Below are 10,000 nucleotides of genomic sequence, written 5' to 3'. Positions count from 1 at the left end.
ATTGTCCAAAGCTGAAGCGCCGCTGACGGGAGCGATTATTCCGCCCGAGAGCATCCCGAGCCAACAGCGGCGCGGGTCCGGGGCCGGGCCAGGTAGGTCCGTCATCCGGGAAGAACCGCGCGCGCTTGCCGGGAGCCCGAGCGCCCAAAGGGGCGAATCGACTCCTCCAGATATACCGCCGAGCAGCCAGCCAGGACACCGGGGCTCTGCCCAACAGACGCGAACCGAGGCCCGCGGAAGGACAGGCTGCGCACCCGGGCCGTAGGCCGGCACCCAGCGGGTCGCGACGTCCTACTAGGGGAGAAGTGCGGCCCACCGCACACCGGAACGGCCCCACCCCGCGGCGAGTGGAAAGGCAACCGGACACGACCCCGCCGCGGATTGCTCCGCGCGGGCGGCCGGCCCCATCTGCCGAGGGCGGGGGCCAGTGGCCGGATGGGCGTGAATCTCACCCGTTCGACCTTTCGGACTTCTCACGTTTACCCCAGAACGGTTTCACGTACTTTTGAACTCTCTCTTCAAAGTTCTTTTCAACTTTCCCTCACGGTACTTGTTCGCTATCGGTCTCGTGGTCATATTTAGTCTCAGATGGAGTTTACCACCCACTTGGAGCTGCACTCTCAAGCAACCCGACTCGAAGGAGAGGTCCCGCCGACGCTCGCACCGGCCGCTACGGGCCTGGCACCCTCTACGGGCCGTGGCCTCATTCAAGTTGGACTTGGGCTCGGCGCGAGGCGTCGGGGTAGTGGACCCTCCCAAACACCACATGCCACGACAGGCGGCAGCCTGCGGGGTTCGGTGCTGGACTCTTCCCTGTTCGCTCGCCGCTACTGGGGGAATCCTTGTTAGTTTCTTTTCCTCCGCTTAGTAATATGCTTAAATTCAGCGGGTAGTCTCGCCTGCTCTGAGGTCGTTGTACGAGGTGTCGCACGCCACACCGCCAGCCGGCTGTGCACGCTACCGAGAAAGTACCGGTATGCGAACCGCCAGGCGACGGGCGCGCATCGCACGTTTAAGGAGACGCGGCCGGCCACACAGGCGACCACGACACTCCCACGTCTCCGAAGCGGGACAAACGCCGCGCGCTTCAGTATACGTAGCCGACCCTCAGCCAGACGTGGCCCGGGAACGGAATCCATGGACCGCAATGTGCGTTCGAAACGTCGATGTTCATGTGTCCTGCAGTTCACATGTCGACGCGCAATTTGCTGCGTTCTTCATCGACCCACGAGCCGAGTGATCCACCGTCCTGGGTGATCTTTTCCTTTTCAGTCTCCCACTGTCTCTTTCAAGACAGTAGCATTTGCGGGACTGAGGCGTCTGACGGCCCCTGTTCCACTATTTTTTTTGTGTCCAACGGCCTCACAGCCGATGGGCGTCGTACGGCTCCACACCGGAGCGGACAGGCACTCGGGCGAACGTCATTCAAAACCGGCGCCAGGCGCCAGGTACCGCAGGCCAGCCGCTCCAGAGCTTCAGCGCTCGTACCACACAACAACAACACTTCCGCTAGTTTTGAGAGGCACGCGTGGTTCCGCACGCGGCGCACGGCCACTGCCGTACAGGTAGCGTGTTGCGCGACACGACACGCACATCGAAAGACATGCAGTCTAGTCGGTAATGATCCTTCCGCAGGTTCACCTACGGAAACCTTGTTACGACTTTTACTTCCTCTAAATGATCAAGTTTGGTCATCTTTCCGGTAGCATCGGCAACGACAGAGTCGATGCCGCGTACCAGTCCGAAGACCTCACTAAATCATTCAATCGGTAGTAGCGACGGGCGGTGTGTACAAAGGGCAGGGACGTAATCAACGCGAGCTTATGACTCGCGCTTACTGGGAATTCCTCGTTCATGGGGAACAATTGCAAGCCCCAATCCCTAGCACGAAGGAGGTTCAGCGGGTTACCCCGACCTTTCGGCCTAGGAAGACACGCTGATTCCTTCAGTGTAGCGCGCGTGCGGCCCAGAACATCTAAGGGCATCACAGACCTGTTATTGCTCAATCTCGTGCGGCTAGAAGCCGCCTGTCCCTCTAAGAAGAAAAGTAATCGCTGACAGCACGAAGGATGTCACGCGACTAGTTAGCAGGCTAGAGTCTCGTTCGTTATCGGAATTAACCAGACAAATCGCTCCACCAACTAAGAACGGCCATGCACCACCACCCACCGAATCAAGAAAGAGCTATCAATCTGTCAATCCTTCCGGTGTCCGGGCCTGGTGAGGTTTCCCGTGTTGAGTCAAATTAAGCCGCAGGCTCCACTCCTGGTGGTGCCCTTCCGTCAATTCCTTTAAGTTTCAGCTTTGCAACCATACTTCCCCCGGAACCCAAAAGCTTTGGTTTCCCGGAGGCTGCCCGCCGAGTCATCGGAGGAACTGCGGCGGATCGCTGGCTGGCATCGTTTATGGTTAGAACTAGGGCGGTATCTGATCGCCTTCGAACCTCTAACTTTCGTTCTTGATTAATGAAAACATACTTGGCAAATGCTTTCGCTTCTGTTCGTCTTGCGACGATCCAAGAATTTCACCTCTAACGTCGCAATACGAATGCCCCCGCCTGTCCCTATTAATCATTACCTCGGGTTCCGAAAACCAACAAAATAGAACCGAGGTCCTATTCCATTATTCCATGCACACAGTATTCAGGCGGGCTTGCCTGCTTTAAGCACTCTAATTTGTTCAAAGTAAACGTGCCGGCCCACCGAGACACTCAACAAAGAGCACCCTGGTAGGATTTAAACGGGGTCCGCCTCGGGACGCGAAAGCACCCCTTCGGCTCGCCCCACCGGCAGGACGTCCCACGATACATGCCAGTTAAACACCGACGGGCGGTGAACCAACAGCGTGGGACACAAATCCAACTACGAGCTTTTTAACCGCAACAACTTTAATATACGCTATTGGAGCTGGAATTACCGCGGCTGCTGGCACCAGACTTGCCCTCCAATAGATACTCGTTAAAGGATTTAAAGTGTACTCATTCCGATTACGGGGCCTCGGATGAGTCCCGTATCGTTATTTTTCGTCACTACCTCCCCGTGCCGGGAGTGGGTAATTTGCGCGCCTGCTGCCTTCCTTGGATGTGGTAGCCGTTTCTCAGGCTCCCTCTCCGGAATCGAACCCTGATTCCCCGTTACCCGTTACAACCATGGTAGGCGCAGAACCTACCATCGACAGTTGATAAGGCAGACATTTGAAAGATGCGTCGCCGGTACGAGGACCGTGCGATCAGCCCAAAGTTATTCAGAGTCACCAAGGCAAACGGACCAGACAAGCCAATCCGATTGGTTTTGATCTAATAAAAGCGTCCCTTCCATCTCTGGTCGGGACTCTGTTTGCATGTATTAGCTCTAGAATTACCACAGTTATCCAAGTAACGTGGGTACGATCTAAGGAACCATAACTGATTTAATGAGCCATTCGCGGTTTCACCTTAATGCGGCTTGTACTGAGACATGCATGGCTTAATCTTTGAGACAAGCATATGACTACTGGCAGGATCAACCAGGGAGCTGCGTCAACTAGAGCTGAGCAGCCGGCCGCCCGGGAGTGTGTCCCGGGGGCCCGCGCGAACACGCAAGCGTCCGCTCAATTATTCTGCAAACAGGAGGAGGCCGAGCTCCCCTGCACGATACACCTCGAAACCCTCTCAGGTCCCGGCGGCGCGCAGCGCCGTCCTAGGTACTTGGTCGGTTTCGAGAGAGGCGCAATCGCCCGGAGTTAGGCGAGTAGACGGTTTTAGTGCGAACACCCTTGCTCCCAACTGAGCTTGCCGCTGCCGACAGAGGCCCGGGAGCGTGCTGTCGTGGCATTGCCGGCGGGAGACAACACGCGCCACCTATGGTGACCGGCAGCTCCAACGCCAGCGCCACACAAGGGCAAAGCCCCACTTGGGTGCAGAAGCGAACTCTCCCAGCACAGCGCACGCGCCAACACGTCCGCACAACTGCGATACAAACCACCTGCGAGAACCGCTGGGGCGACCGAGCAGCAGACGGCGTCGCGGCGCCGAGTGCCAGGCGGCGGCGCATCCTCAACGCACACAGTCCTCAATCAGACCAGCACACTGCAGATGTCCACCGCGCTTCGCACCGGGCTCGGCTGAACCAACTTTGGCCGCCAGGCGCCGCGTGCAGGGTGCGCCGCAGCGTAGCTGCGCCGCCTGCCGGGCCCGTCGGCTGGCGCTCCTGCCACTCGGCGCCCCCCACCAGCCGCCTGTTGCGCGTGCGCCCACGCAGCGCGCGGCCAACACGCCGGGCGGCCCCCCTTCACCGGCCGGGAACAGTCCCACCAAGCCACCGCCGCGTATCGCTTCATACCCACATGGGCCTAGTCACGCGTGTGGATGTGGCGGGTACCGCTGAAACAACCGGTTAATAGCTGTACCGATCGTCGCCATCACAGATTCACCTCCAGCGTGAACAACCGCTCAACAACGGATTTCCAGTTCATTTGCGTATCTTGGGCAGTAAACGTAGATGTCCACCTACATTTGCGAATTCAACAATTCTTGCATGCCAGGATGTCATGTGTCACGACACGCTACATCAGACCACATACACACTGCGACATGTGCAGAAGAGAACACGTGGAAGGTGGCCCGCGCACGTATGCGATGTACCTTCCGCGATCCACTGTCAACCGGCATCTGCGGCATGTCCCAGATATGGAACGCGGTCCACCAGGGTAGCACTTTGTGTGAGGCAATACGACAAAGTCGGAATACACGCGTCACTACATCAGACGGCTCACGCTGACCTGACCTGACCTGACTCACCGCACCACCACCCCCAGCGACCCAGGGTGACATACAATGCGTTCGTACGTTCCTCCCACACGCCTCTACGGCGTACCACAGTGCAACCTAGCTGTTATTGGGAGACGAGACAAGTAGCATCAAGCACAACATATGGAAATTGAGATTCGACACCGTTGGGCACAGCCAGCGTACGGTCACACGTATCACACTACTTCACTCTGTACGTAACGACCGATGATCGGTACAGCGTGTGGGTTACGCGTACGACATCAGCGGACAATGGACACAGACCATACCACGACGTACACTGAGGGCGTCGACATCTGAATGCAACTGAACAGCTGCGAGGCTCATTTAACACTCAAACGCCAGACCGACCAGCTTGAGAGGACAGAGACACAAAGAGGGGGACAGAGGGGGACAGAGGGGGGGGAGGGGGGGGGTCGGCGATATAGTCCTATTGCAGTACAATTGACAGTGGATAGCAGGAATATGTGGAAAGTAAGCAACACTCGCAAGACATCTACATGAGGATAACAACGACACCAGAGATTCCGAGCAGTGAACTATGTTAGGCAAAGGGACAACGTGGGTTAGGTTAAGGGACAACGTGGGTTAGGTTAAGGGACAACGTGGGTTAGGTTAAGGGACAACGTGGGTTAGGTTAAGGGACAACGTGGGTTAGGTTAAGGGACAACGTGGGTTAGGTTAAGGGACAACGTGGGTTAGGTTAAGGGACAACGTGGGTTAGGTTAAGGGACAACGTGGGTTAGGTTAAGGGACAACGTGGGTTAGGTTAAGGGACAACGTGGGTTAGGTTAAGGGACAACGTGGGTTAGGTTAAGGGACAACGTGGGTTAGGTTAAGGGACAACGTGGGTTAGGTTAAGGGACAACGTGGGTTAGGTTAAGGGACAACGTGGGTTAGGTTAAGGGACAACGTGGGTTAGGTTAAGGGACAACGTGGGTTAGGTTAAGGGACAACGTGGGTTAGGTTAAGGGACAACGTGGGTTAGGTTAAGGGACAACGTGGGTTAGGTTAAGGGACAACGTGGGTTAGGTTAAGGGACAACGTGGGTTAGGTTAAGGGACAACGTGGGTTAGGTTAAGGGACAACGTCGGTTAGGTTAAGGGACAACGTCGGTTAGGTTAAGGGACAACGTCGGTTAGGTTAAGGGACAACGTCGGTTAGGTTAAGGGACAACGTCGGTTAGGTTAAGGGACAACGTCGGTTAGGTTAAGGGACAACGTCGGTTAGGTTAAGGGACAACGTGGGTTAGGTTAAGGGACAACGTGGGTTAGGTTAAGGGACAACTTGAGTTAGGTTAAGGGACAACTTGAGTTAGGTTAAGGGACAAATTGAGTTAGGTTAAGGGACAAATTGAGTTAGGTTAAGGGACAAATTGAGTTAGGTTAAGGGACAAATTGAGTTAGGTTAAGGGACAACTTGAGTTAGGTTAAGGGACAAATTGAGTTAGGTTAAGGGACAAATTGAGTTAGGTTAAGGGACAAATTGAGTTAGGTTAAGGGACAACTTGAGTTAGGTTAAGGGACAACTTGAGTTAGGTTAAGGGACAACTTGAGTTAGGTTAAGGGACAACTTGAGTTAGGTTAAGGGACAACTTGAGTTAGGTTAAGGGACAACTTGAGTTAGGTTAAGGGACAACTTGAGTTAGGTTAAGGGACAACTTGAGTTAGGTTAAGGGACAACTTGAGTTAGGTTAAGGGACAACTTGAGTTAGGTTAAGGGACAACTTGAGTTAGGTTAAGGGACAACTTGAGTTAGGTTAAGGGACAACTTGAGTTAGGTTAAGGGACAACTTGAGTTAGGTTAAGGGACAACTTGAGTTAGGTTAAGGGACAACTTGAGTTAGGTTAAGGGACAACTTGAGTTAGGTTAAGGGACAACTTGAGTTAGGTTAAGGGACAACTTGAGTTAGGTTAAGGGACAACTTGAGTTAGGTTAAGGGACAACTTGAGTTAGGTTAAGGGACAACTTGAGTTAGGTTAAGGGACAACTTGAGTTAGGTTAAGGGACAACTTGAGTTAGGTTAAGGGACAACTTGAGTTAGGTTAAGGGACAACTTGAGTTAGGTTAAGGGACAACTTGAGTTAGGTTAAGGGACAACTTGAGTTAGGTTAAGGGACAACTTGAGTTAGGTTAAGGGACAACTTGAGTTAGGTTAAGGGACAACTTGAGTTAGGTTAAGGGACAACTTGAGTTAGGTTAAGGGACAACTTGAGTTAGGTTAAGGGACAACTTGAGTTAGGTTAAGGGACAACTTGAGTTAGGTTAAGGGACAACTTGAGTTAGGTTAAGGGACAACGTGGGTTAGGTTAAGGGACAAATTGAGTTAGGTTAAGGGACAACTTGAGTTAGGTTAAGGGACAACTTGAGTTAGGTTAAGGGACAACTTGAGTTAGGTTAAGGGACAACTTGAGTTAGGTTAAGGGACAACTTGAGTTAGGTTAAGGGACAACTTGAGTTAGGTTAAGGGACAACTTGAGTTAGGTTAAGGGACAACTTGAGTTAGGTTAAGGGACAACTTGAGTTAGGTTAAGGGACAACTTGAGTTAGGTTAAGGGACAACTTGAGTTAGGTTAAGGGACAACTTGAGTTAGGTTAAGGGACAACTTGAGTTAGGTTAAGGGACAACTTGAGTTAGGTTAAGGGACAACTTGAGTTAGGTTAAGGGACAACTTGAGTTAGGTTAAGGGACAACTTGAGTTAGGTTAAGGGACAACTTGAGTTAGGTTAAGGGACAACTTGAGTTAGGTTAAGGGACAACTTGAGTTAGGTTAAGGGACAACTTGAGTTAGGTTAAGGGACAACTTGAGTTAGGTTAAGGGACAAATTGAGTTAGGTTAAGGGACAAATTGAGTTAGGTTAAGGGACAAATTGAGTTAGGTTAAGGGACAAATTGAGTTAGGTTAAGGGACAAATTGAGTTAGGTTAAGGGACAAATTGAGTTAGGTTAAGGGACATATTGAGTTAGGTTAAGGGACAAATTGAGTTAGGTTAAGGGACAAATTGAGTTAGGTTAAGGGACAAATTGAGTTAGGTTAAGGGACAAATTGAGTTAGGTTAAGGGACAAATTGAGTTAGGTTAAGGGACAAATTGAGTTAGGTTAAGCGATAATCTGGTACAGCCACAGTTAGGTTAAGCGATAATCTGGTACAGCCACAGTTAGGTTAAGCGATAATCTGGTACAGCCACAGTTAGGTTAAGCGATAATCTGGTACAGCCACAGTTAGGTTAAGCGATAATCTGGTACAGCCACAGTTAGGTTAAGCGATAAACTGGTACAGCCACAGTTAGGTTAAGCGATAAACTGGTACAGCCACAGTTAGGTTAAGCGATAAACTGGTACAGCCACAGTTAGGTTAAGCGATAAACTGGTACAGCCACAGTTAGGTTAAGCGATAAACTGGTACAGCCACAGTTAGGTTAAGCGATAAACTGGTACAGCCACAGTTAGGTTAAGCGATAAACTGGTACAGCCACAGTTAGGTTAAGCGATAAACTGGTACAGCCACAGTTAGGTTAAGCGATAAACTGGTACAGCCACAGTTAGGTTAAGCGATAAACTGGTACAGCCACAGTTAGGTTAAGCGATAATCTGGTACAGCCACAGTTAGGTTAAGCGATAATCTGGTACAGCCACAGTTAGGTTAAGCGATAAACTGGTACAGCCACAGTTAGGTTAAGCGATAAACTGGTACAGCCACAGTTAGGTTAAGCGATAATCTGGTACAGCCACAGTTAGGTTAAGCGATAATCTGGTACAGCCACAGTTAGGTTAAGCGATAAACTGGTACAGCCACAGTTAGGTTAAGCGATAAACTGGTACAGCCACAGTTAGGTTAAGCGATAAACTGGTACAGCCACAGTTAGGTTAAGCGATAAACTGGTACAGCCACAGTTAGGTTAAGCGATAAACTGGTACAGCCACAGTTAGGTTAAGCGATAAACTGGTACAGCCACAGTTAGGTTAAGCGATAAACTGGTACAGCCACAGTTAGGTTAAGCGATAAACTGGTACAGCCACAGTTAGGTTAAGCGATAAACTGGTACAGCCACAGTTAGGTTAAGCGATAAACTGGTACAGCCACAGTTAGGTTAAGCGATAAACTGGTACAGCCACAGTTAGGTTAAGCGATAAACTGGTACAGCCACAGTTAGGTTAAGCGATAAACTGGTACAGCCACAGTTAGGTTAAGCGATAAACTGGTACAGCCACAGTTAGGTTAAGCGATAAACTGGTACAGCCACAGTTAGGTTAAGCGATAAACTGGTACAGCCACAGTTAGGTTAAGCGATAAACTGGTACAGCCACAGTTAGGTTAAGCGATAAACTGGTACAGCCACAGTTAGGTTAAGCGATAAACTGGTACAGCCACAGTTAGGTTAAGCGATAAACTGGTACAGCCACAGTTAGGTTAAGCGATAAACTGGTACAGCCACAGTTAGGTTAAGCGATAAACTGGTACAGCCACAGTTAGGTTAAGCGATAAACTGGTACAGCCACAGTTAGGTTAAGCGATAAACTGGTACAGCCACAGTTAGGTTAAGCGATAAAGTTGGTTAAATTTGGTATTGTGTGGGAAGGGGGCAGAGAGAGAGGGGGGGGGGGTGGATAGTGGTGGCAGTACACGGATGCCTGAGTCACCGTCAGATACGTCACGTCGGTTCGATGCTTGTAGCAAGAGGCTGGCGGATGTGTGTCTCTCACTTCTGCAATTTTTCATGTGGTATAACACGAGGGCGGGGGATGATATTTGGTGCCCCTCTGTGTAGGATGTGTGTTGGTGGTGTTGATTTATCTGAGCAATGGTAGTTGTCGGAGGAGTGGGGTATTGTGCTTTTATAGGTGGACCTACTGCTCTGGTTATCATAGTGTCGACGGTGCAATGTGGCAGAGAGGATGCACTCGACATTGTCGCATTCCAGATGTTTACGTATTGTGTGTCTCCGTTGCAGGCCGAGAGTGGTGCATGTTCGAGTGTCTGGCTGACGTGCGATTCACGTTGTGTGCCCAGTCTTACAGCACGTATAGGGACATTCGCATAAATCATCTATATTTGGCCTTGCATCATTTACTAAGCAGTGCCGTGAGACGACCGAACTATTAGGAAAGTACTGATGTACCGCATAATGTTTACCTTCCACCACACGGCGAGTATCGACTGTGCCCAGCGTTGCCACCGCAGGCAGCGGTCACCGTCACCATTGTGCGGCGG

The 10,000-nt window shown here is 51.4% G+C and overlaps 3 non-coding genes across 3 annotated transcripts in view; all 3 read right to left on the bottom strand.

Moving 5' to 3' along the window:
- Positions 1 to 913, bottom strand: part of LOC126334381 (large subunit ribosomal RNA) — a 4,222-nt gene extending 3,309 nt beyond the window's left edge. Inside the window, exon 1 of the ribosomal RNA XR_007564706.1 lies at positions 1 to 913. This exon is cut by the window's left edge and continues 3,309 nt beyond it. This is a non-coding gene — a ribosomal RNA (large subunit ribosomal RNA).
- A 188-nt stretch (positions 914 to 1,101) lies between these two features.
- Positions 1,102 to 1,256, bottom strand: LOC126334378 (5.8S ribosomal RNA). The gene has a single exon (XR_007564703.1). It is a non-coding gene; the product is annotated as a 5.8S ribosomal RNA (ribosomal RNA).
- A 362-nt stretch (positions 1,257 to 1,618) lies between these two features.
- Positions 1,619 to 3,511, bottom strand: LOC126334380 (small subunit ribosomal RNA). The gene has a single exon (XR_007564705.1). It is a non-coding gene; the product is annotated as a small subunit ribosomal RNA (ribosomal RNA).
- Positions 3,512 to 10,000: the final 6,489 nt, after the last annotated feature.

Source organism: Schistocerca gregaria, unplaced genomic scaffold (genome assembly GCF_023897955.1).
Source record: "Schistocerca gregaria isolate iqSchGreg1 unplaced genomic scaffold, iqSchGreg1.2 ptg001746l, whole genome shotgun sequence".
In the NCBI taxonomy this organism is placed as follows: Eukaryota; Metazoa; Arthropoda; class Insecta; order Orthoptera; family Acrididae; genus Schistocerca; species Schistocerca gregaria.
Note: the sequence above shows the minus strand (reverse complement) of the source record. Positions and strands in the feature narration are given on the sequence as shown.